Source organism: Nomascus leucogenys, chromosome 12 (genome assembly GCF_006542625.1).
Source record: "Nomascus leucogenys isolate Asia chromosome 12, Asia_NLE_v1, whole genome shotgun sequence".
Lineage (NCBI taxonomy): Eukaryota > Metazoa > Chordata > Mammalia > Primates > Hylobatidae > Nomascus > Nomascus leucogenys.
In genome coordinates this window covers 68,601,650-68,628,738 of record NC_044392.1, presented here as the reverse complement: position 1 = coordinate 68,628,738, position 27,089 = coordinate 68,601,650, and the positions used below count along the sequence as shown (strand labels likewise).

At 36.0% G+C, this 27,089-nt stretch overlaps 1 pseudogene across 1 annotated transcript; it reads left to right on the top strand.

Annotated features, from left to right (window-relative positions):
- Positions 1–16,854: 16,854 nt before the first annotated feature.
- On the top strand, positions 16,855–17,251 carry LOC100598475 (annotated as a pseudogene). Its single transcript, XR_001114197.1, has one exon. The product of XR_001114197.1 is annotated as a 60S ribosomal protein L35 pseudogene (transcript).
- The last annotated feature ends 9,838 nt before the right edge of the window (positions 17,252–27,089 follow it).

Here is a 27,089-nt window from a genome sequence, read left to right as displayed (position 1 = left end):
GAGTAGGTTTCTGGTGGTTTGGTTTGTTTTTTAAAAAAACTTGATTTAACAATTCCTTTACTAAGTGATAAATGAGAATATTCTTCCAAATTCTATTTTTTATATATTTGATAAATACTATAGAGTTATCATTATCAGTATAAGCACATAAAGGGAACCTCAGTTAAAACTTGAAGGAACTATAGAAGTAAAGGGTATGTATTCCATAGTTAAAGTAAGCTTCAGGATTTTTATTACTCCTTCCCAAAAGAAAAATGAATTATAAAAATACAGCAACTGAAGCAATTAGTCAAGAGTTAGCATAACATAATGACTACAAAATTGGACTCTGGAGCCAGACAGCCCATAGTAGAACCTAGGCTCCACCACTCTTCGTGACCTTGGGCAAAACATTAAACACCTTTTTTTCCTTCAAAATGGAGGAAATTCCTCTCGTATGCAAAATGGAGATAACAATAGTACCTAGGTCATAGACGTGAGGATAGAACGAGTTAATACATGTGACTACATAATGTCTGGTATGTAATAAGATCTCAATAAATCCTCAGTGTTGTAGTTAGGGAAAAGTCATAAACCTGGAGCACTTGGATGCATGCAAAACGTGACAGAATAAATATTCAACATTTTGATTTTTTTACAGGTATTCAACAGTATGTGGTTGTACGTGAGGAGCAATGTATGCCACTGTACACCAAATGATCCAAAGGGAATTCAAGACCTTTGGAGTGAGGACACCTCCAGAAGGATGAAGGTGTAAGATGTATCAGCATCCAGGCACTATCCAATCTGTCTGTATGGACTGGTACTGACTGCTTGGTGCCATTGGACCACAGGCAGGAACTACCAGGCCCAAAGGAGAGGAAAACATGGTAAAGTTTGACCTGCTTCCCTCAAACAACTTACATTTATTTTGCACTGTGAAAGTTTACAAATATTTTCATTAATTCATTGGACCAATGGACATTTTATTGAGTATACAATGTAACAGTCATTGTGATAAGCATTTAGGATACAAACCAATAAAACACAGTTTCTTCCTTCAAATGATATGTTCATAAGATAAAATGGTAAGTACAATAAATGATAATGGGCTAAAGACTGGGATGGTCTTGGTGTTAGAAAGGGCAAGTAATTAACTCAATTTACATACCAGGAACAAGAGTTATACAGATACTGAAGGACTTGGCCTAAGGTTACATAGCTAACTCTTGGCTTTTAATTCCTAACTCCAAACAAAAATTCACATGTTTATTATATTAAACTTGCCTGCTTCAATTAAAAACAGAAGTGGGCACGGTGGCTCACGCCTATAATCCCAGCACTTGGGGAGGCCGAGGTGGGCGGATCACCAGGTCAGGAGATCAAGACCATCCTGGCTAACACGGTGAAACCCCGTCTCTACTAAAAATACAAAAAATTAGCCGGGCGTGGTGGCGGGCGCCTGTAGTCCCAGCAACTTGGGAGGCTGAGGCAGGAGAATGGCGTGAACCCGGGAGGCGGAGCTTGCAGTGAGCCGAGATAGTGCCATTGCACTCCAGCCTGGGTGACAGAGCGAGACTCTGTCTCAAAGAAAAAAAAAAAAACAGAAGTACGTACCTCCTGAATGAGTGACAACAGCTTTTATTGTTTGATGAATGAAGGAATGGGAAACGTCTTTAGCTTAAGGAAGTCTCATTAAAGATGTATCTCATAGGCCTCAAAGTACCACTTTCAGTGTATAGGATCTCACACTTGTCAACTACTAGGCACTCATTGGCATAAATACCCCCATACCCATTTTCCCAACAGTTAGTCAAATGTGGCACTCTCTGAGGCCCCCAGAAAACTGACTCCTCAAAACAGTAGCAAAGGTAGATGAACTCAGGTGCTTGGTGCTGAGGAGCAGAGGCATCTGATGTGGCTAAAAGTGGCCAGAAGGAGTTAAAAAACGGTGAGCATGAAAGACACCTCCAGCAAACAAAACTGGCTAACGTTTTGCTTATAGCCAGCCCTGTTAGCATCTTCACACTTTGTACCACCCAATGCTGAGGAGAGATGAATCAGTCAATGAAGCCCCCCTCCTCCCATTTGTACATCTTTTTATCCATTCATTTCATGATTTAATAAACACCAACTATAAAACATTCAAGTTCTATGATAAGCAAATTCTACCCTCTAAAAACTAGTATACAGTATGGGCAATAAATTTACCTATATCAGTTCAGTAATTTGCATCCTTAGCCTGGAAAGACTGTCAGGGCCAAGGGAAAAGTTCTCTGTGGCCCTCTGAAGTTTCTCTGAGAAGTCAACTCACAAATGCAAATTAATTGGAGAAAAGGCATACAAATTTATATAATGTGTACACATGGGAGCCCTCAGAAGACCCAAAGAGACAGGAGAAAGTGTCCATTTTAATGCTGAAGTTCAATAAAATATGGATAACTATGTAGAAATATGATTGCACAAAAAGGGTATGATCTCATGCTAACAGACTGAGCAGGGGATCCCAGCAGGGCCTGTCTGTCTAGATTCTTGGCCTCTGTGAGCATGCATTCCTTCCTTCTTGGTGTGAGGCAACACCATCTCTGGAATGAGGGTCTTATAAACCATAGTCAAAGAAGGTAGGTCACAGAATTTCTTTATGAGTAGTTTTTGTATAGAAAGGCAGAGGGAAAGTGAGTAATGATTTTAGGTTTTATGACTGGCTTTGGGGAAAGGGGGTTCTGGTGTCTACGACCTGCCTTGGGGAAAAGCAATTCTAGTTTCTATGGCTAGCCTAAGGGGAGCATTGGACTGAGAAACAGGAGGGCAAGAGAAGATCAGAGAAACACTTTTGCTTCCAAGTTCTTCATTTTGGGGTATTTTCTGAGTCCCAACATCATTCCGACTAAATCTGTTGAAGCAAGGTTGAGAAGAGCCAGCCCACTTATCCTTAGTGCAAAAAACTCCCAAGTGCAAAAATATTACTTATCATATAGATCATGAAATCCTCAGAGAAAAAGTCTCTTGTTATTAATTCCAAAAGTAAGACTATGTCCTCTGAATAACTGGTTTGTTTCAGCTAATGAACACAGTATATTGCATAGATGACCCTTCTCACATTGGCTACTAGAGAGCTGAGCCAAATTTATGCTTCGCTGTGCTTTTTTTTACTTTACATCTGGCTCCACTTCTATACTCCAGTTTTTTTTCTTGCTTTATCTTCTGTCATTTATAATAAATATTACGTGTTTTGTTGGAACGTGTGTAACCTTATTCTCTTCTAAATTTTTTGGCATGAAAATATCTTCCTACTTTTTGGAATACCTGCAGAAGCTCTGAGGATAAGGAGGCCAGAAGACTCTGATATATGTCCCCATTATTTCCTACAAAAGGTGGTGTCTCATCACATTGTTCATATCGATGGATAACTGATGTGATCTCATCCTTTTAGCCAAATTTGTAGCATTTTACATTTTATAGAATCAACAGACTGTGAAAAATCTGAGACATAAAGACAATTTGTGGAAACTAAATGTTCTGCAGGACTTTCTAAGCCTAGAACAGGCCCTGATTAAAATCTTAAACATAACAGTAAGGAGGGTTACAGACTTCCAAACCTTTTCCAAAATGTGTCAAAACAATTTAAGTGATAGGGAAGAAGATGATATAAGGAGACTATTTCTCAAAATATTATACATGCTCATAGGAAAAGACATTTGAAACAAAGAATCTTGGACCTGATTAAAATTAAGAGAATTTTAGTAAAATTTAAGACATGACCAGTGACATCGGAACTGTACTCATTTGGAACCTTTGGTAATTAAGTTTATTGTTATTGATAATAACTGTAGGGGAAGGCACGTGATTTTAGTTGACTGAGTAAACCCTTATAACAGACACTTAAAATGCAGGGAGCTGAGAGAAAGAAAAAAAGTTCCTTTGTCTCTCTAGGCTGCCTCCTGCAAGAAAGGAAGGACAAAAAGAAGAGGTAGGATGGAAGGATATTTTCCCCACACTTTTTAAAATACTTTACAAACACTCCTATAATCATGTGATATATGTTCCTGAAAAACCCCCCAAATTCTGCAAAATTATTCAATAAAAATAACAAGCTTAAGGGAAAAATGGGTTTGGTGAACCATCAAAACATATGTACCTTTGTAACCAAGAGTCTAACAAGTGTGCATAGTGGCTCAGGCCTGAAATCTCAGCACTTTGGGTGGTCGAGACTGGAGGATTGCTTGAGCCCAGGAGTTCAAGACCAGCCTGGGCAACACAGAGACACCCCATTTCTACAAAAAATAAAATATAAAATTAGCTAGACATGGTGGTGCATGCCTGTGGTCCCAGCTACTTGGAAGGCTGAGATGGAAGGACAGCTTGGGACCAGGAGGTTGAGGTTGCTGCGACCCTTGATCGGGCCAATGTATTCCAGTCTGGGCGACAGAGCAAGACCTTGTCCCAAAAAAATACTAACAAAATAATAGCAATTTTAATAAAACTAGTTAAGAAATATAAATTTTTAATAAAGAAACCCTGCAGTAAATATAAATAAAAATAGCTTGATGGAAGGAAATAAGGAAGACTTATACAAAGTAAAATTCACAAAGACAGAGAGAAGGCTTAATAAACATCTCTAAGACAGAATGAGCCAATAGGAAGAAGTAGGTTGCTGCATTCAATTGCATCAATATATTTTGTGTTCAGTGACTGTTACCTGGTGGTGCTAATGCTACATTCTATACTGATGTCGTTCTACTTGCCAATTGACTTCATTGATTTTACGGAAACACGCATTGTAACGAAACATTCTGTTCTTTGTGAAATTTCTAGAAATTAAAGTAATTCAGAATTCCATTTGGGTTTAAAAATCTTTTCAGTGAAAATTTTCTGGAAGGGAAGGGAAGGTTATAACCACACTTTAGTATGAATTAATTTTGTTATTTTAGTCAACAGGGAAGTTAATAGGAAGGGAGAATACAAATTCTGACCTGTGTAGAATGAAAGGAAAATAGTTATGTACAGTTACCTACATTCAAAAGGTAGTTTGATAGAGGGCATCGGGGACAATAACTGTTTTTCCACAGTCACAGGGTAACATAAAAACATCTTGGGGCCAAAAAAAAGCCTAAAGTGAGTGAGAGAAGCATATAAATGATGAGTAGGATCCCTATGCATACTTTCTGCCTACATCACAATTTCCTCAGGTAATTTTCTTCTTCCTTAAATCATGGGCTTATAACAGTATTTTGATTGACATAACTGTTGCTTATTTTGATATTTGACATTGTGCTTAACCTCACTTTTCAGCTTAATTTCTAAATCTATACAAGGACTTTTCTATGTAGGAACTACTTAATCCTCTCAAATTTGTGAAGAAAACTTTCCACTCCCCATTATTGCAAGCTGTGTGCAGTTTGGTAGGTGGTGTGGAGTGGTGTGACTATTAGGCTTTCTTTTTAACACTTGCAACTTTGCTTTTGGTAAAATTATTATGTTATATATTATATATTAATTACATATATTAATATAATTAAAGGTAATATGTTTATTATAAAATTTTTCTAAGAGGAAACTGTAGAGTTTTGACTTTAAGTTATATAGGATGGTGAAAGGATTCCAGTCCACAAATGGTTAAAACATTTATTTTATGCATTCATTGGCATCAAACTTTTTACCAGGAATCTTTATTAAAAGGGCAAACTGCTTATTTTAATATGAACTTCTCACTCTACCATCATTTATCATCTGGTGAAATTATAAAAATAAAAAACATTTAAATGCTTTAGAATGAACAGTAAAAGAATTAAAAAGAGAGTATTTGGAAAATCCACAGATTAAATATCCAGTCACTGAATAATTAAAAATTTACTCTAGGCAAAATAATTACAGGAAAACAAAGAGAGAATGACAACAATTACAAGAGGATTTTAATATAAAATGAAAATATAAATCACCAGGAAATGTGTTGTTTGTAAAAATAAAATTAAATATTAGTTAGTTTTGCTTTAAACCCCAACCAAAGATACTTCATAGAGCCAAGGCATTATTATAAGATAGGTTTACATATAAATTAATACCTTGACACTGGGTCAAAGAAAAATATTATAGTAAAGTTTCAGAATGGTAAATCCATATACAGATAGGAGATAAAATGATTGAGTTACTATAAACAAAGTTCTAAAAATTAAAACCAGACATAGCAGATGTGGTCATTGCACTATCCCCATAAACACTAATGTTATTTAAAACATTAAAATGATATATTATTCAGTGCTAACAAATGTGATATGGCTGTTAATGGGTTATAATTTTTCATTTTTTTGTTCACTATATCTGATTTATTTTATAACAAATAATAGTGCATTCGCTGGGATATGTTGTGAAAAAAGCATATGGTGAAACTTAACGCCAAACAATATTCTAATGCAGCCACTACTACTCAGCATGTAGAATATTTTTATGTAATAATGGTATATTAATCAAACCATGCAAAGTTCCATTAAAATCAACAGTGTATTAACTTTATTTACTTCACATGAGTTATACATAATAAAATAATGTTCTATAAAGTGATTTTCATTCTAAGGGAGACTCCAAATCTATTATAAATTTCCATTTAAAGGAAATGCCTCCTTTTGTCAGACAGGCCTCAACCTACCTAGAGAGAAGCAGTCATGATACTTGTATAAAGCGTCTTTGTTAATATTTTTAATCATTATTGAGTGCCTAACGTGTTAGATAAATTTTAAGCACATTATCTTATTTACTCTTCGAAATAGCTCCATGAAGTAGTTCTATTATCAATCCTATCTTATAGATGAGAAAACAAAGGCATGAAGGAATTTGGTGACTTGTCCAAGGCCATGGTGTAAGTAAATGACCTAACCACGATACCTGGGCTCTCAAGAGTTAAAGTGACATCTGTAGGCATTTAAAGCCAACTGGTCATTGTCTTAGGTCAGAATCTCCAGGAGCCGACCTTGAGATAAGGATACATGTAAAAGTGTTATCAAAAAGTGTTCCTAGAAAATGGCAGAAGGGTAGTTGGCAAATGAGACTAGGTGTGGGAAGCCAGGCTAGAGTGTGATATCGAGCAAATTCCCAAGAAATGTTCAGTCTCACAGAGATACTCTGGCTACAGGATGGATCACGCCTCAGAATGTATCCAGTGAAGAAGCAAAAAATCTGGAACATTCCCTGCCAGTCATTCGTTAATGACTGCCCCAGGGGAGACATAAGTTTCCTGGCTCTCTACATGAATGTGCATTGCAGGTTCCACAGGCTAAGGACGGTCACCCAACAAAGGGTTGCCAGTGCAATGCTGAGGGTTGAGATGAAAGCACTGGGGGAGCAGATATGGGAAAAAAAAGAAAGAAAAAAGCAAAGAATATAAAGCAATGTAATTGGAACACTGATAGGATATGGCTATAGCGGTAAATGTCCTTTTTAAGACTCCTTTACATTCTAAAATAGTTATAGACACATTCGTTTTATGTCCCTCTTTCATTAGGTTTTTGAAGCTGCATTAATAAAGTGCGAATGAAACAAATTGTTTGAAAGGAAAAAGTTAATAATTCCCTATTTCCACAGTTCAGTATATCTTTCCACTACATAAAATTACATACAAATATTTATATAATTTTTTACAAATATGTAAACATACAATTCGTGTTACTCTGGAAATTGTTTCTTTTTTCAGCTTAACTCTGCACATACTAAGTATCCCAAGAAGTCAATATATGTACAAATAACTTATTATTGATAATAGCAATATGAAATTTGTGGTATGCAAATTTATTGTTTTGTGTACTGATATTTCTGTATCTTTAGGCTAGACTCCCTTAAGTATTTGCTTATTTTTAATTTTAGTAAATCCTGGCAGATTGTTTTCTGAAAGGGTCATATAATTCACATTCCTAACAAGGATATAAGAGAAAGCCTGTTTTGTGATACACCCACTCATCAGGAAATTATTAATCTTATTTATGTTAATCTTGTGGGCAAAAAAAAAATAGCTTCTTGTTTTAGTTTTTACTACCCTAACTCCTGGTGGGTTGAGCATCTTTCTTTATATTCATTGTCCATTTATATTTCCTTTTCTGTGAATATATTACTTGCTTTACCCATTTTTCTATTGGATGTTATGGCTATTAGGGGCTCTTTGTTTATTAGGCATAGTCTATCACGTGCTGTCATGCTTTCATTTGATTTTTTTTTACTTCATTAATATTTGGTCATTCAGAACTTTTTTATTTTTATTACTCTAATCTATTAATCTTGTTTGTTATTGCTTATCAGTTTCTTTTCTAATTAAAAAGCCTTCTCCTAATCCAAAGGTGAGGGACATAATCCCAAATTGTCATCCATTTTCATTAATTAATTTTAATTCAAATACTTAATCCCTGTGAAATTTATGAGTTTTTTTAAACAACTTGAGGTAAAGATTCTTTTCAATGCAAGACCATAAAATCCATGTAATAAATACTACTAGATTTCACTTTTAGCGTAAGTTGAATCAACGATTTTCACACATACCTCAGCATTTCAGAAATATAAGAAAGTATAATTTTAATAATAGGTAAGATGGGAGAAAGAGAGAAAGCTACGTATAAGAAAATATACGGAAAACAGCAATAGGTAGATTTTCATGGTAAAAGAAAGAAGTAAAAAAGTCCTAAGCTGGAAAAGAAAATGCAAGAGGAGTAGAGAATGTTGGAGAGGATCGAAACAACAGTGGCAGACTACAGCATAAGTAATGTTCTCTCTAAATGTTAGGGGTTTGGAAAATCAACAGATGTTCAGAAGATAGATACAGGAGATGAGACAAAATGTCTGAGCTAAAGCAGAACAAACAAAATTTATCATTAATGCTTGCGATTCAAAAAAGTATTATTTATTTTAAAATTATTTTGGAAAGACAGTCTACTACATTGCCCAGGCGGGTCTCAAATTCTTGAGCTCAAGCAATCCTCCTGCCTCAGTGTCCCAAAGTGTTTGGCACCCAACCAGAAAAAGTATTGTTTCATATCAGTTTTCTGCCCAAGCCAACTTTGATGCAATCTTTGTAATGATGAATAAATATTATTTCTAACATAGTCTGACATTTGCTCTTCTCTTAAAGGATTTATTTTTTCTTAATAAATATTTGTCTTTTTATTCTTTATTATTAATATTAATAAATATTTATTTTAAAGCTTACAGCCTGGGCACAGCGGCTCACACCTGTAATCCCAGCACAGTGGGAGGCCAAGGTGGGCACATCATTTGATGCCAGGAGTTCGAACCAGCCTGGCCAACATGGTGAAACCCTGCCTCTATTAAAAATACAAAAATTGGCCGGGCGCGATGGCTCATGCTTGTAATCCCAGCACTTTGGGAGGCCAAGGCGGGCAGTTCACGAGGTCAAGATATCGAGACCATCCTCGCCAACATGGTGAAAACCTGTCTCTACCAAAAATACAAAAATTAGCTGGGCCTGATGGCACGCACCTGTAGTCCCAGTTACTTGGTAAGCCGAGGCAGGAGAATCGCTTGAACCCAGGGGCGGAGGTTGCAGTAAGCCGAGATCGTGCCACTGCACTCCAGCCTGGCGACAGAGCGAGACTCTGTCTCGAAAAATAAACAAACAAACAAACAAACAAACAAACAGTTGTATATGGTGGTATGCGCCTGTAATCCCAGCTACTCAGGAGGCTGAAGTATGAGAATTGCTTGAACCCGGAAGGCAGAGGTTGTAGTGAGCCGCGATTGCGCCACTCCGGCCTAGGCAACAGAGCGAGATTCTTCTCAAAATAATAATAATAATAATAAAGAAGAAGCAGGAGGAGGGGAGGAGGAGGAAGAGGAAGAGGAGGAGGAAAGGAGAAAGGAGGAAGGAGGAAGGAAGAAACCTACCCAATAGAGTTCGCTTCACATTCAACTAATGTACCCTGTTAGTCAAATATACACATAAGGCCGGGTGCAGTGGCTCATCCCTGTAATCCCAGCACTTTGGGAGGCCGAGGCGGGCGGATCATGAGGCCAGGAGATCAAGACCATCCTGGCTAACACAGTGAAACTCCGTCTCTACTAAAACTACACAAAAATTAGCTGGGCACGGTGGCGGGCGCCTGTAGTCCCAACTACTCGGGAGGCTGAGGCAGGAGAATGGCATGAACCCGGGAGGCAGAGCTTTCAGTGAGCTGAGATTGCACCACTGCACTCCAGCCTGGGCGACAGAGCGAGACTCTGTCTCAAAAAAAAATAAAAATAAAAATAAATATATATACACACACACACACATAAACATGCACACACACTTTGTAGAAATTCTGGAAACGAACCCATAAAGCAACATCTGTTGGGCAAATGTGGCTCAATTCCTGAAAAAATATGGTGCTATCATCTCAAAAGTTGTGATGCAATTCCCTGGCTCCTTCCCTTTGCTCATGCTGCCATGCCTATCTAGAGAGCTCATCTGCTCCCTTTCTCTTTCCATATTCGACCTTCAAGATCCTGCTTAAATGCCACCTCTCATACTAAGTATTTCCTCATCTCTCCATCGAAAGCAATCTCCTCTACTCTTTTGGGTCTTGCCTGTGTCTGCTTTGGTTTTGTTTTATTGTCCTTTAAGGGCAGGGCACATTTCTTATTCATCTTTGCATCCCCCATTTTGCCTAGGATTTAGTACTTAATTGTTTCCATTATATAACATTTTCTGGGTTTCTTCAGATTCCTCAGGAGGGAAAGTGTTTTTATGCTTTAAGGCTGATTTCCTGGCCTAACCAATTTTACAAAAGGCCTTAGGTGAACTTAAATTAGGTGAAAATCCATTTAATAAATTCCATTACTAACAGGAAATCAGAATATTGTATCCCAAGCTGAAGATGGCATATTTTTAATTGAATACTAACTTTGACAGCCTAGGCAACAAAGCAAGACCCCACCTCTACAAATATTTTTTTTAATTAGCTGGGTGTGGTGGTATGCACCTGTGGTCACAGCTGCTTAGGAGACTGAGATGGGAGGATTGCTTAAGCCCAGGAGGTCAAGGCTGCAGTGAGCTGTGATTTTGCCACTGAATTCCAGCCTGGGCGACAGACGAAGACCCTGTCTCAAGCAAAATAAAGTAAAATAACTTTGAGACTAAATTCTGCTTGGCACAATAATAAAAATATCTATTTATAAAACAAAATTGAACAAGTTATTGTTCCTCAGAAGAACCTTAACCAATTTACAGCAAGTTTTATCAGGAAGAAATTCATTCCAAACTGCAATACATATGCCAACTTCTGGCATAATGTGTTAGAATTGCTTCAATATAATGTTTGTGTTCCACCATATCTAATCTACACATATGAAATATAGCAGTATTATAGAGTGTAATTTTTCCAAAAACTTTAAAGTAAAAAGTGCTTTTAATTAAACCTTTAATATATTACTAAAAGTCACTTTATTTCAGAACAATTCGGCAATATTTTAAGTAGATCTTGACAAAAATGCACTAAATCTATTTTTAAAAATGTTTTATTACTTGCAAGTTTCTGCCTGATGTGATTTTAAAATAGCCAAGTTATAAGTCCCTGAAAATTGGAGTTTATAATGGAAATACTGACAGACCCTTAACTTCTAGGAGAGCGAGTGTGCTGTCATAATCACATTTACTGTTGCTGCCTCAGTCAGTGTAGCAACATGACTAGGGTGCTAGATATGGTATTTCAAATATGAAACTGGTTGAAAACTTGCTGAAATACTTTTCTATGTTTCTAAATTTTTAGAAAACTTGAATCTTGTTTTGGAAACTCCTTTTCTCTCCAGTTATTGCAATGAACAAGTATGAAGCCCTTTTCTTCTTTCTACAATATCTCAGTTGTCTCCTCTCAGTTGTCTCTTCCTCCTCCATGGCTGGTTTTTCCACAAAGCTTTTTTATCTCAATATACAGCACCCTGATACCTACCTCTTTGTTCAAGCCAGAAAACTAGATGTCAGTCTTAATTCCTAACATTACTTCTTCCCCCACATCTAATCTGTTGTAAACACTGAGGGGTTTACTGCCAAAATATATTTTGAAACCAGCTAATCTTCTTTGTCATCACTACCATCACCTTGGTGTGTGTCACCATATCCTCTGATCAAGCCAATCACAATCGCTTCCTAGATTCCTTACTATCTTCCCAGTGGACCTAAAATAAAATCCAGACTTCATATCGTGATCTACAAGATCTTACCCTCTCGGGCCTCATCTACACTTCACCTGCCCCAAAATCTCATCCACTTCTCTGCCCTGCATAGGGCACTGAAGTCACACTGGGTTTCTGGTAGTGCCCGGAGTATGCCAAGCTCTCTGGGCTCTGTATGTTCTTCATTTAGAACACTTTTACCATATTAATCTTCGTCATTCTTTATGCCTAAGTTTAACTGTCATTTCCACAGAGATATAGCCCTAATCACTCAAGTGTACATGCCCCCTCCATGATTATGCTTTATCAAAATAGCCTCTTTAATTCATGTCATTTCACATAATATGTAATTATTTCATTGGCTTTTTCTTTCCTACAAAAATTTAAAATTCATAAGACAGAAACCATATTTTCTTTTTTCTTTGCCATGCATTTCTTTTGTTTAGCAAAGTATTAAAAATATTGGCTGATTATAAGGATAATTGGATGAAACAATGAATAATAGCTAATATTTATTGAGCATTTTCTATGTGCCAAAAACCATTGTATGTGCTTTAGAGTGCACATATAGTGCATATTTAATCTTTGTAATAATCTAGAGATAGATAGTATGTAAAAATAATAGACTCCCCTCTTTAGCCCTAGATAAGCATTTTCCCCTAAGAACTGACATCACTTAATACCCTAGGGCCCCCAAAAGTAGCTGCTTTGCTCCAGCCAGAACAATTTTTATTTTTATTTTTCCCATCCTCTCCCAAACCTTGAGCAGATGATATCCCAACATCTGAAAGCTCAGAACTGCCTGACCTCAAATTCATCTCTGCCGGCACAAACGAGACAAACAATGTCTGGTGCTGGGCTGAGATTCTCCACCACTATCTTGAGGGTTTAGGACTTGGGGTTGTGTGCCAGTAATGAAGAGTTCGTGTGCTTGAATTCTGTTTTGAGCCTTGTAAACCTGTAGGAGTATCTTTCAATTCTGGTGCCCAAAGAAGAGAACCATAGTATTATCATGGAAAGGACATATGTCTCAATCTATTCCTTTTGGATGGAGTGAGAAGCATGAAATAGTTAACTTAGGAAAAAAATAACTTTACTGGGAAAGCATAATATGATTGTTAAAATACGATCAATTAGGTTGCAGTTTTTCAGGAAACATTTTGATTATTTCGATTAGATTCACAGAAGTAACCTGGGCCTTGATTTAATCCAGGATATAACTTGATCCAAGAGTATTAGTAAAGTATCCCCTAAAGAATGAAAAGAATAATTTCTAGAAGTGGTTAATATCAACTACAGGTTGATTTTCTACTAATTTTGTTTTAATAGGATAACATCTGATTGTATCTCTAAATTCTCAATGTTCTCTACTATGATTGCCTGTGCCCCATTAATAACAACATTAATATTTTGCTTCTGAATAATGCAAAGCTCTTTCACAGATTAAAAACAATTATTCTTACAACTTTTCCTTTAGAAGAGACAAAGTTTACTAGCATTCCTGTTTTCCTGAAAAAGGGATTAAAACACAGACATTAAAAACACTGTCCCCAAATCTATCAGATTTATTTGACTTACAGTTTAATTCTTATACTATAAAATTTGTATGTGTAAACATGAATATGTAAATTAAATGGGACATTTAGGAGATTATTAATAGGAGGTTCCAATTCCTGCTTTGTCTCCTGAACTTACTTCCTGTAAGACTCATTTCAATTTAATCATCATGGATTAAAGATCTGTTATGTTTAAGGCATCTACAATTTTGCACAAAGGCAAAAATATCAATTAATAATCATTTGAAATAGAGACTTAACCCCAAAGTGTATTACGTTCATTCAGCAGGTCACCGTTTTTTACAATTTAAAATGACAGGTCACTGTCTGTGTTGATGCCATTAGACTTAGCTTTTGCTGCTTTTGCTGTTGTTGCTGTTTTGCTAGTAATAACTGAACTTCTAATTCACTGATCTCAGTGCAACAAATGGAATTGTTCAAATTTTTTGTTCAATTCAAGCAAAACAATTTAACCACATGTTTCATATTTGACCCTAAATTGGGTAATCAGCAATCATTACCATCCCAGTTGGGGACCCCCTTCTATACCACTTTATATTGCAAGTTATATTTGGATAGTTCAACTACATGGCAGCTAATTCAAGATTGATATTTATTACTATTTGGGTATGTTTCTACTTACTTAACACATTTATTAGATGTACTAGGTACTCAATAAATATTGATTAATTTTATATTATTTAATTCTGGCACTTTTCAATCACATCAGAATTGTTTGAAGGAAGAGTTTGGGTGTTCAAGTAGGCAATCAAGGTATTTAAGAATCTAACAAAGGTTGGAAGAGACTTTTCTGAACTAGATAATTGAAAGAAAAAAAGAAAGAAACTTGTAAGAATGGCCATAACATAAAAATAAAAAATTAATAGATGTTGGCATGGATGCAGTGAAAAGGGAACACTTTTCCACTGTTGGTGGAAATGTAAACTAGTACAACCACTATAGAAAACAATGCAGAGATTCCTTAAAGACCTAAAAGTAGATATACAGTTCGATCCAGCAATCCCATTACTAGGTATCTACCCAGAGGAAAAGAAGTCATTATACAAAAAAGATACTTGCACATGCATGTTTATAGCAGCACAATTTGCAATTGCAAAAAATGTGGAACCAGCCCAAATGTCCATCAATCAACAAGTGGATAAAGAAAATGTGATACACACACACACCATGGAATACTACTCAGTCATAAAAAGGAATGAAATAATGGCATTCACAGCAACCTGGATGGAATTGGAGAGCATTATGCTAAGTGAAGTAACTCAGGAATGGAAAACCAAACATCATATGTTCTCACTCATATGTGGAAACTAACCTATGAGGACACAAAGGCATGAGAATGATACATTGGACTTTGGTGACTCAGGGGAAAGGGTGGGAGCTGGTGAGGGATAACAGACTACACATTGGGTACAGGGGTACAGTGTACACTGCTCGGGTGATGGGTGCACCAAAATCTCAGAAATCACCACTAAAGAATTTCTTCAAGTAACCAAATACCATCTGTTACCCCAAAACCTATTGAAATAAAAAAAAAATTTAAAAAGAAAGAAACTCTTGGCTTTGAGAGAAAGTAGTTGAATTACAATACTTCTTGCAGTATCAGACAGGTTTGTGTATTTGGTGAAAAATAGGCCTACAAGGCAACCTCTGCTGCCAAAAGCGATACTTCCAGAAATCTAACATGTCAAGATTATTGGCTGAGTAACTAGGACAATGAAGCTAGTAACATTGAAGAGGAAAGATCACAATCCAAAGGGGACAGACCAGACAGCCACTCTCCTGGTCACACCAGTAATTCAGTGCATTCAGTAGAGTCCCAGGAAAGATCTAAGACTGAGCCAAGGCACAAATGCAGCCCAAGGAGAAAATAATATAGTATCAAAGTAAAGGTTTTGCATGCCAAGGTTGTCCAGGTATTCTGAATCTACATAATAGTGAATGAATAATTTTTATGGAAATATCTTGATTATTTTGAGTTCTTTATGTACCAAGCATAAAGCGGTATGCTTAGGGCTAAGAATAAAACTGAATAAAACAGTCTCTGCCTTGCTGGACAAGTACCTCTTTGAAAAGTGATCTGTGAGAGCACATCTCTGGGTCTTCCACAAATCCTGTGTTTTAATGTCACTTCATTAGAGAGGTCTTCCCAGACTACTTTATTAAAATAACTCCTTACCACTTTGCCTGATAGTATATTGTGTATAATAGGTGCCACAATAGAACATGAGCACCATGAGAGCAAGGACTTTGGTTTACCAAAAATGCCTATATATAAAAATAAATATTTGTTGAATGAATGCACGAAAGAATAAAGAATTGATCTTGTTATTGTTTTTGACCTATTGCAATCAACTTTGGAAGGAAGATTCTCATATTTATTTTTGTCTATTTGCCTAATTTTCTTAAGACAAATTCTTAGAAATTGAATTGTTAGGTATGTATATTTTTAAGGAATTTTGATAGAATGCTCAGTTGTTATTCTGAAAAGAAATTCAAATTCACATTCTTCTACTGTGGGAGAGCACTTTTTCTGTAATTTTCCATAAAAGGGCGTTATTATAAATTTTTAAATTTGTACTATTAAATAGTTTTATGGGTGGTAAAAAAAATTGCAGTGTTTTGAGTTTGTTTGATTACTAAATGGATTATAGTTAGGTTATTTTCATACTAATATTGATAGTTCTTTTGTGAATTGTTACTACAATTGACATCCTATTCTAATTAGTTTCTACTTTCTTTCATTGACTTCTAACAGCTATTTGTGTATTAGAAATATCAATCCTTAGCAAAGTCGTGGAATGAACATAAGTGTCCATCAGTGGATGATTGGATAAAAACAATATGGTACATGTATACCATGGAATGCTACTTAGCCATAAAAACAAATGAAATCATGTATTTTGCAGCAACATGGATGGAATTGGAGACCACTATCCTAAGTGAAATGACTCAAAAACAGAAGGTCAAAACCCACACGTTTTCATTTGTAAGAGGGAGCTAAACAATGAGTACACTTGAACATACAAAGTAGAATAATAGACATTGGAGACTACAAAAGGTGGAAGGGTGAGGCGGGGGCGAGGGTCAAAAAATTACCTATTGGTCTCCCTCGGAGCGGGCGGCGGCGGTGGTGGTGTTGGCAGCCTGTGCAGCGATGGCCAACATCAAGGCTCGAGATCTTCGCGGGAAGAAGGAGCTGCTGAAACGGACGACCTGAAGGTGGAGCTGCCCCAGCTGCGCGTCGCCAAAGCGACAGGCGGTGCGGCCTCCAAGCTTTCTAAGATCCGAGTCGTCCGGAAATCCATTGCCCGTGTTCTCACAGTTATTAACCAGACTCAGAAAGAAAACCTCAGGAAATTCTACAAGGGCAAGAAGTACAAGCCCCTGGACCTGCGGCCTGAGAAGACACGCGCCATGCGCCGCCGGCTCAACAAGCATGAGGAGAACCTGAAGGCCGAGAAGCAGCAGCGGAAGGAGCGGCTGTACCCGCTGCGGAAGTACGCGGTCAAGGCCTGAGGGGCGCATTGTCAATAAAGCACAGCTGGCTGAGACAAAAAAAAAAAATTACCTATTGGGTACAATGTTCACTATTTGGTTTGATAGGTACACCAAAAGCCCAGACTTCACCACTACATGATGTTTCCATGTAACGAAACTGCACTTTTGCCCCTAAATCTATAAAAACAAAAAATAAATAAAATTTAAAAATAGAAATATCAATCCTTAGTCACATATGTTGAGAAATATTTTTAACCACTTTTGTTATTTGTTGTTCAGCCTTTTTCATTACGGGAGTTTGGCAGTAAAACTTCAAACTTTTGTGTCATCAAAACAACAAAATTGTCCTTGGAGGTTTGTTCCTGTGGTGGATTAAAAATTGCCAAGAATCCTTTGCAGCTTATTTCATGGAGAGACAGAGTTTACTTTCCCACTTATTGTAACTGGCAAACACGGTGACTTGCTATGAATGAGGCAGAAGTGTCTTTGTGTAACTTCTGAGCTCGGCCTCAAATTCCTTGCAGTTTCTGCTTTTGCCTCTTTGAAACTCTGAGGTGACCAGCCTCTGAAGAAGCCCAGGTTAACCTTGTTAAAGATGAAAAACCAGGTATTCCATTTGCCCTAGCTAAGCCCAGCCACCTTCTGACCTGATTGCAGCCACATGAGTCAACCCAGTCAAAAGAACCACCCAGCCAATTCAAAAAGTAATTAGAAAGAATAAATCATTGTTTAATCCACTAAGAATGGTTTGTTGTGCAGGAATAGATATTTGATACGATAGCTTTGGTTTACACTCAGATAGTTTTTTCTCAACTTATCATTATAGAAATGTATACCTAAATTTTATTTTGGTATATGTATATTTTTAAAAATTTATATCTTAAGTGGTCATTATTTTTGTTGTGATATGTGAGGTAGGATTTCAACATAATTTTATTTTCCAAATGGCTATACAGTGTCCCCAAATCATACTGAAAAATGTATATTTATTTTACTCACTGTAATTCTACCTCTATCACACCAAGATTCCCATAATTGGGACTTTTTTTTTGGTAACACTTAAAACTTTCCCATTGTTTTATTTATTCCTGATCAAGCATCACACTTTTAATAAATGCAGCTTTGTAATATGTTTTAACAAATTAGATAGTTGTTAGAGTTCATTGAGACTAATTGTAAGGCCTTTGTTTCCTTTTTATTCTACTACAGAGTTTTCAGATTAATGCTCCCTATACTTTATTTGGCTCAACCATGGCAGTTCTTAAATACTTTCTATTAAAACTCAAATAGTTTTAAATTCAAAATTTAAGAACCAGAAGATTTTATTTACAAATAGAGAATATTTACTTCTCTTAAAAGTTTGGATGATCTGGCAATACTGCCCTAGAATTCCTTATGATGGCAATTGACTAGCAGGCATTTCTATCTCCAGAACAAACGTCTTTTATAAACCATAGACCATATTTCCAACTGTTTACTGACATTTCCTTGTCCATAGAAATAACTTTTCTGGTTTTTGCTGTTGCTAAGGAAAGGTCTGAGAATAATCTATTTTTTCACTCTTCTTCAAGTAACCTGCTTCATTTCCTTGAATTTTTGGAGGAATTTTTCTTTATAGCACATACACATTGAGCATTAAATTCCATGACAGTCAACTCTTTATGAAAAGATTTCTTCAACATTCTCTAATTCAGTCTCTACCTCCATATCTCTTTCCAAAATGGGAAATGTTACTGGAGACTTTCCAGATTTACACCACTTGCTTCCTAAATCACTGAATCACTGCTTTTAGAAAGATTATTTAATGTCAAATTATAGTGTTGACTTTCCATTTTTTTTTCAATGTATACTGTTCCTAAAAGACACTCCGTAAAGTTTGTGGTATAAGTTTGAAAGTACTTTCTAATTTCATTTTTCTTGCCTATTTTGTTTATTTTGGTAAATTTTTAGTGAGGGCTAGGTTATAAGTCTTCTCTTATTCCTACATCTTTCCTGGAAATGGCCTCAATATTTGATGTGCATGTTATATAATATATGTGGTTCATTAAATTTCTTAATATAACTTCATGATAAAAGAGCTTGCTTTTCTTCTTTCAGACATTTTCTTTTCAAAGATAGGATATACACTAGCTGTCAGCATTCAATAAAACTAATTACATAGGGAAATTTTTGAACGGTTTATTGATGGAGTTGCTACGTGAATACTTGGCTGGTGTTCACAGTTATTAGGCTTAGATATGTTGTCCCTTTCCTTCTTGCTTAACCTACAGGTCAGGAAACAAGATACTTTTAATCTTGTATTTACTCTGAACATTCCAAGAACTCTCACTTAAAAGACTGAGCATAGTGGCTCACACCTGTAATCCCAGCAACTTGGGAGACCAAGGAGGGAAGATTGTTTGAGGCCAGGAGTTCGAGACCAGCTGGGGCAACATAGCAAGATCCTGTCTCTACAAAAAATTTAAAAAATAGCCTGGCATGATGGCACATGTAGTCCCAGATACTCAGGAGGCTGAGGCAGGAGGATCGCTTGAGCCCAGGATGTCAAGGCTGCAGTGAGGTGTGATCACACCACAGCACTCCAGCCTAGGTGTCAGAGTGAGAACTTGTCTCTAAAAAAATAAAAATTAATTTTTTATATAGGTCGAATGACTTTTCTAAGGTAATTTTAAGGTAATTTTTCAAAGTAATCGTATTTATAAAAGTATGTTTTGTGGCATATTTGTGTTATTAGAAAAGAAGATCCATCCTCTGGTGAGCCGTCTGTTTGTTTACTCTTAATGTGAACTGACTGGAACCATAGCTATTTTAAACCAGCATTATCATAACACATTACAGGAACTGCATATGCTGAAAAAAAAAACTGGCCAGTAAGACATATTGATGAATAGTTATTGACAGCTTTTATTCAGGCATGCATTGGCAGAAACATTGAGTTCATATTTTTGCAACAAGCATCTTATCACAAGTCTGCATAGATCAGAGTATGCATATAGTCTAAGCTCAGAAACAAACATGAACTGAATATTCAAGTGTTGCTCTAGTGTTCACAGATACATCTGAAAGGTTAGATCCTTTTTTTTCTTTTTTTTCTTTTTTTTGAGACAGGGCCTCGTTCTGTCAGACAGGATAAAGTACAGTGGGGCACCATTACAGCTCACTGCAGCCTCAATATCCTAGGCTTGAATGATCTTCCCACCTCAGCAGCTGGGACTACTGGGGCATGCCACCATGCCCAGCTAATTTTTTTTATTTTTTGTAGAGAGAGGATTTTACCATGTTGCCCAGGCTACTTTCAAACTCCTGGGCTCAAGTGATCCTCCTGCCTCAGCCTCCCAAAGTGCTGGGATTACAGGCATGAGCTACCACTCCAAGCTAGATACAGCTAGATCCATACTTTGACACAAATATATAGAAAGAGGGGGATGCATACTTCTGTGGGAAGCCATTGCTTGGTGTACTGTAATATTATTCATTGAAATGCATACTTTACATAACAGTTTTTTAATTGAGAAATTAACAATTCTTTTCTCTTGGAAATATTTAGTACATATTCCCTTTTTTTAGGTCTTTATTTTTTTTTCAGTCTGGGGAGTGAATAATTTTACAGATACAGAATGTTTGCTAACCACATAACACTTTGCACTTAACAGAAATGCTGTGAAATGTCCTAAATTTATTTCATCGGTCTGCACTCAGGGTTACCCCATGCCAAAACGTGGCACTGCAGGATTTTAATTGTTAACTTGTCCTTTACATAATATAACTATCCCCTAGTTGACTAAAATAATTCTAGTTGCTACCAATAAAATCACTACTGGTTCAGGTTTACTCGCCATTTTTTTCCAAAATAACCACCATTTAAAAGAAACTCCTATTTGTGCTCATGCCACTCTTTATTCTGGAAAAGTGCTCACTCATCTTTCAAGCTTTACTTTAAAATATTCCTCTTTCCAAATAAAATCCTGAAATGATTCTGTGTAAAATGGTTCCAACTGAGGACCTCCTTTCTCTGGGATGCAGGTGTTCTGTGGCATTTTATGTGTGTGTAATGGTGTGCACAGAGGGTAGCAGGACAAAACAGAGATTTGTATCATGAATGACCATTACTCTTGCTGGGCATTCAGAGTAAAAGTACATGTGGATGTGTCATAAAAGAAATATTTTCTTTAGGACTTCAGGAGATTCAACAAAAACAGTTCTTGAGTCTTAGCCATGATGATCTCGCTTGATTGAAAGCAAGACCCAGCCCCTGGGAGGTACTTCTGTGTCTTATCCATTGGTTTTTCATTGTGTCCACTCATTAAGTTATGTATTCTCTTCTCCTTGAAAATTTTAATGGAATCAGTTAATAAACATTAGGAACCTCATTGGCTGACTACTCCATCTCCAAAAACACAAACTTTTTTGTCATCTCCAAAGCTCTTCCTACAATTTGTGCCCCACGTATACTGCACCCATCAAAAGTCACTACTCAAAAAATGTAATCTCTTCTCTTTAATAAGATACATTAATGGGCCACTAAAACAAGACCTGAAATAATAAGAAATAGAAATACAGGCTTATCTGAAATAGTCCCCGGATAGCAAAGAAAAGGAGGGAAAAAAAAGTGTTAACTTTCCAAGCTAAAACTTTGAATGTTTATACTGTGCTACAATGTCTGTGTGGGGAAATCAAGAGATTTAATAAATGGCATTTTCTCTGGAGCGCTCACAAACAAACCTTTCTTCTCAAATGGTTTCACAGGATGCTCCCTGCATTACTTTGCTTTTATCTGCTTTCTCTGTGTCCTCTCTAGTAGAAGCAGCTTATCTTCCCATCTCCATCTATGATGTGGCCAGAATGTGAGATTCTGACAGGGCTGCCTGTTGTAAGCTTTGCGTGAGACAGTTTCTTTGAGACAGTTTGGGATGGAGGAAAAGGATAGCGTCTCTGTGTACAGTGATGAAGGAGAGAGATGCAGTTTGTTTGCAATGCCTCCTGGGCTTATCTGGCATTACAAAAGAAAGAGAGATAGAAGGAGAGAAAAAGGGAATGAGGAAGAATGGAAAGGAAGGAAGGAAGGAGGGAGGGAGGGAGGGAATAAAAGAAAGAAAAAAGTGCTATGTATTTCAGGTTGAAGCATTCCATTCCTTTCATAATATAGCAGGAGATCTTTATGCAATCCTAGAACTTCAACCACTGCCACTACTTTGATCATTCCCAAATATCCATTTCCAGCCTTTCAATAACTGTATGAGATATTACCATGCTTGCAATCTAACAGGTTAGATTGCCACAGGTTCACCGATGCTGGCAGAAGACTTAAGGCACTTGGGTCAGAGACAAAGACCTTTCTTACTCATAGCACAGCAAACTGAGTAAGCTTCATATTCATGCCAGTTATCTTTTTCCATCTAGGTCCATGAGGGTACTGTAGATGTAGAGCGGCCAGTTTGATGCAGTGGGTTTGCACCAAAACTGAGAAAATCTGAGCTTAGGATACCCCCAAATTTTAAAATGGACTGCAAGAAAACCTGTCCAACCTGTGCTCCAGAGGAAGACATTATCTCCTAGCCCCAATTTTTAGTGGTAAAATGCCCATAATGAAAATGTATAATCTCAACCATTTTTAAGTGCACAGTTCTGTAGAATTCAATACATTCATAAAGTTGTTTAATTAACACCAGTATCCATCTCCATAATTCTTTTCATCTTGCAAAAATGGAAACTCAATGCTCATCAAGCAATAATTTCTCATTCCCCTGTACTCCCAGCCCCTGGCAACCACCATTCTATTTTCAGTCTTTATGATTTTGAGGTACTCTAGATATTTCCTATAAGTGGGACTATACAGTATTTACCCTTTTTTACTGGATTATTTCACTTAGCATAATGTCCTCAAAGTTCATCCATATTGTAGCATATATCAGAATTTCCTTCCTTTTTAAGGTGAATAATATTACATTTTATGTATATATCACATTTTGCTTATCCATTCATTCATTAATGGGCACTTATTTTGCTTCCATGTTTTAGGTATTGCGAATAGTGCTGCTACCAACGTGGGTGTACAAATATGGCTTTAAGCTCCTGCTTTCAACTCTTTTGGTTCTATATCTAGAATTGGAATTACTTGATCATATGGTGTCTGTTTTTATTTTTTTGAGAAACCTCCATACTGTTTTCCACAAGGGCTGTTTCATTGTATATTTCCATTAACAGGGTGCAAGGGTTGCAATCTCTCCATGTCCTCAACAACACTTGCTATTTTCTGTGTTTTTTGTCTGTTTGTTGTGTTTATTTTTTAAATAAATGCTGTCCTAATGGGTATAAATGGTATCGCATTATAGTTTTGATTTGTGTTTGTCTAATGATTTGCAATGTTGAGCATCTTTTCATGTGCTTATTGGTAAATTGCACGTCTTCTTTGGAGAAATGTCTATTCAAGTCTTTTGTCCATTTGAATCAGGTTATTTGGTTTTTAGTTGTTGAATATTAGGAGTTCTCTATGATCTGGATACTAGTCCCTTATCAGATATATAATTTGCAAATATTTTTTCCCATTCTGTGGGTGGCCTTTTACTTTGTTGGATATTATCATTTGATGCACAAAATGTTTTAATTTTTATGAAGTCCAATTTGTCTATGTTTTCTTTTGTTGTCTGTGCCTTTGGTGCAATATCTAATAAGTTATTGTCAAATCTAATATTGTGGAGCTTTTGGTAAGTTTTCTTCTAAGATTTTTAGTTTGAATTCTTACATATAAATATATTATATATTTTGAGCTAATTTTTGTATATCATTTTAGGTAAGTGTCCAATATCATTCTTTTGTAGGGGTTGTCCAGTTTTCCCATCACCATTTGTTGAAAAGACTGTTCTTTTCCCATTGAATGTTCTTGGCGCCCTTGTCAGAAATTATGTGACTATATAGGCAATGGTATATTTCTGGGCTCTCTGTTCTTTTAGATTGGTCTATATGTTACTGGGTTTTTTTGTTTGTTTGTTTTTGTTTTTGTTTTGTTTTTTTGTTTTGTTTTGTTTTTTGTTTTGCCAGTATCACATTGTTTTGATTACTGTGGCTTTGTGGTAAGTTTTGACATCAGGAAATATTAGTCCTTCAGTCTTGTTCTTCTTTTTCAAAATTGTTTTAGTTAATCAGGATCCCATAACATTCCATGTAAATTTTAGGGTGGGTTTTCTAGTTCTGCAAAAAAGTGTCCTCGAGATTTTGATGGAAATTGCATTTGTAATTCTCTTTTGGTAGTATTGACATCTTAAAAATATTAGGTCTTTCAATCGATAAACATGGGATATCCTTCCATTTATGTCTTCTTTATTTCAGCAATGCTAGCTTTCATTATACACATCTTTTACATCTTTGGTTAAATTAATTCCTAGGTATTTTATTCATTTTGCTTCTATTGTAAATGGAATTGTTTTTATAATTCCCTTTTCAGATTACTTATGTTAGTATATTTAAAAGCAATTAATTTTTGTGAGTTGACTTTCTATCCTGCTACTTTGCTGAATTCATTTATTAGTCCTAGCAGTATTTTGTGGGTGTATGTATGGAATCTTTAGGGTTTTCCACATGTAATATCATATCACTCTAAGAACAGAGATAATTTTAGCTTTTTCTTTCCAATTTGGATGCCTTTTATTTCTTTTTATTACCTACTTGCTCTGGCTAGAACTTCTAGTACTCTATTTAATAGAAAGGACAAAAGTGGGCATCTTTGATCCTGATCTTAGAGGAAATGCATTCAGCCTTTCACCATTGAGTTAATAATGTCCACTGTGGGTTTTTCATATATGGCTTTTATTATGTTAAGATAGTTTCCTTCTAGTCCTTATCTGTTGAGTGTTTTCACTGAGAGTGTTGAATTTTTTCAAATGCTTTTTTCTGTATCAATTGAGGTGATTATGTGTTGTTTTTTCTTCCATATGTTAAGGTGGTGTAATACATTGACTTTTGCATGTGGAACCATCCTTGCATTGCAGGAATAAACCCCTATTTGTTGTGGTGTACAATCATTTTAATATGCTGTTGAATTAAGTTTGCTAATATTTTGTTGAGTGTTTTTGCATCAATGTTCATAAAGAATATTGGTCTATAGTTTTATTTTCTTGTAGTGTCTTTGATGTTGGAATCAAGGTAATGCTGGCATCATAGAATGAGTTAGGAAGTATTCCTCTTCAACTTGTTTGAAAAGTTTGGGAATAATCAGTATTAGTTATTCTTTAAATGTTTGGCAGAATTCACAAGTGAAGCCATCAGGTCCAGGGCTTTTCTTTTTGGGGAAATTTTTGATGACTAATTCAATATCCTTACAGGTTATATTATATAGACCTTATCCTTACAGGTTTATTCAGATACTCTGTTTCTTTGTGCTTTCATCTTTGTAGGTTTTCCATTGCTAAGTATCTGTCCATTTAATCTAGCTTATCTAATTTGTTGGTGTATAATTGTTCATAGTACTCTATTACAATTCCTTTTTTATAGAATTGAAGTAATGTCTCTGTTTTCATTACTGATTTTAATAATTTGAGTCTTCTCTCATTCTTTCTTAGTCCATTTAGCTAGAGGTTTGTCAATTTTGTTGATCTTTCCAGAGAACAACCTTTTGGTTTTATTGACTTTCTCTATTGTTTTTCTATTATCTATTTCATTTTTCTCTTCTCTATTCTTTATTATTTTCTTCTTTCTACTAGCTTTGGGTTTCTTTTGTTCCTATTTTTCTAGTTTCTTAGGTTGTAAAGTTGGATTGTTAACTTGAGATCTTTCTTATTTTTTAATGTAAGCACTATACATACAAATTTCTCTCTTTACACTACTTTCTTTGTGTCCTATAAGTTTTGATGTGCTGTGTTTTCGCTTTTATTCATCTCTAAGTATTTTCTGTTCCTTATAATTTCTTCTTTGTTCCATTGGCTGTTTAAGAGTGTGTTGCTTACTTTCTACAAATTTGTGAATTTTCCAGCTTTACTTCTTTTATTGATTTCTAACTTCATTCCACTGTAGTCTAAAAAAACTTTGCTTGATATCTATCATTCATTTTTTAAATATTTTGTGACCTAATATATAATCTATGCTGGAAAATGTCCTATGTGCACTGGAGAAGAATGTATATGCTATTGTTGTAGAGTAGAGTGTTCCATATATATCTGTTAGGTCCAATTGGTTTATTGCTGATTCTTTCTTCCAAACCAAATCTGCCTTTGAATCTCTCTGGACAGTTTTCACTTCAGTTATTGTATTTTTCAGCTCCAGAATTTCTTTTTGGTTTCTTTTTATATTTTATAAATATTTTATTAATATTTTGTTCATAAATCATTTTCTTGACTTTATTCACATCTTTCTTTAGTTCTTTGAGCATCTTTAAGATAGTTGTTTTAAGGTTTTTGTCTATCAGATCTGCCATTAGGTATTTTTCAGAGATCCGTTGGTTTTTTTTCCCCCCTTGAATTGACCATACTTTCCTATTTCTTTGCATGCCTTATGATTTCTTTGTTGTGGAAACCTGGGCATTTGAATCTAAAATATGGTAACTCTGGATATCAGACTCTCCCCTTCTACAGGCTTTACTGTTTTCTGCTACCATGCTTGTTTTGTGATTGTTGCAGGCTGTCTCTGTGCCAAATATCAGCCTGAAGTATAAATTTAAGGGCTTATCAGGCCTTTTTTGAGCTTCGGCTTTCCCTGGGCTTGTGCAGTCACTTTCTATTTTTCCCCACATATGTAGTTGCTGTTGAATTTCCTAGTCCTTAATGTGTGCCTCCATAGAAGGAAAAAATGAAAAAAATGAGGGTGGGGAAAAGAATTAGTGCTGGTAGCCCTTTAATTTCTTTCTAAATTTCTTCAGCTGGAAAAGAAAGAGTTTATACCAATAGAGAAAGGTGCAACAGC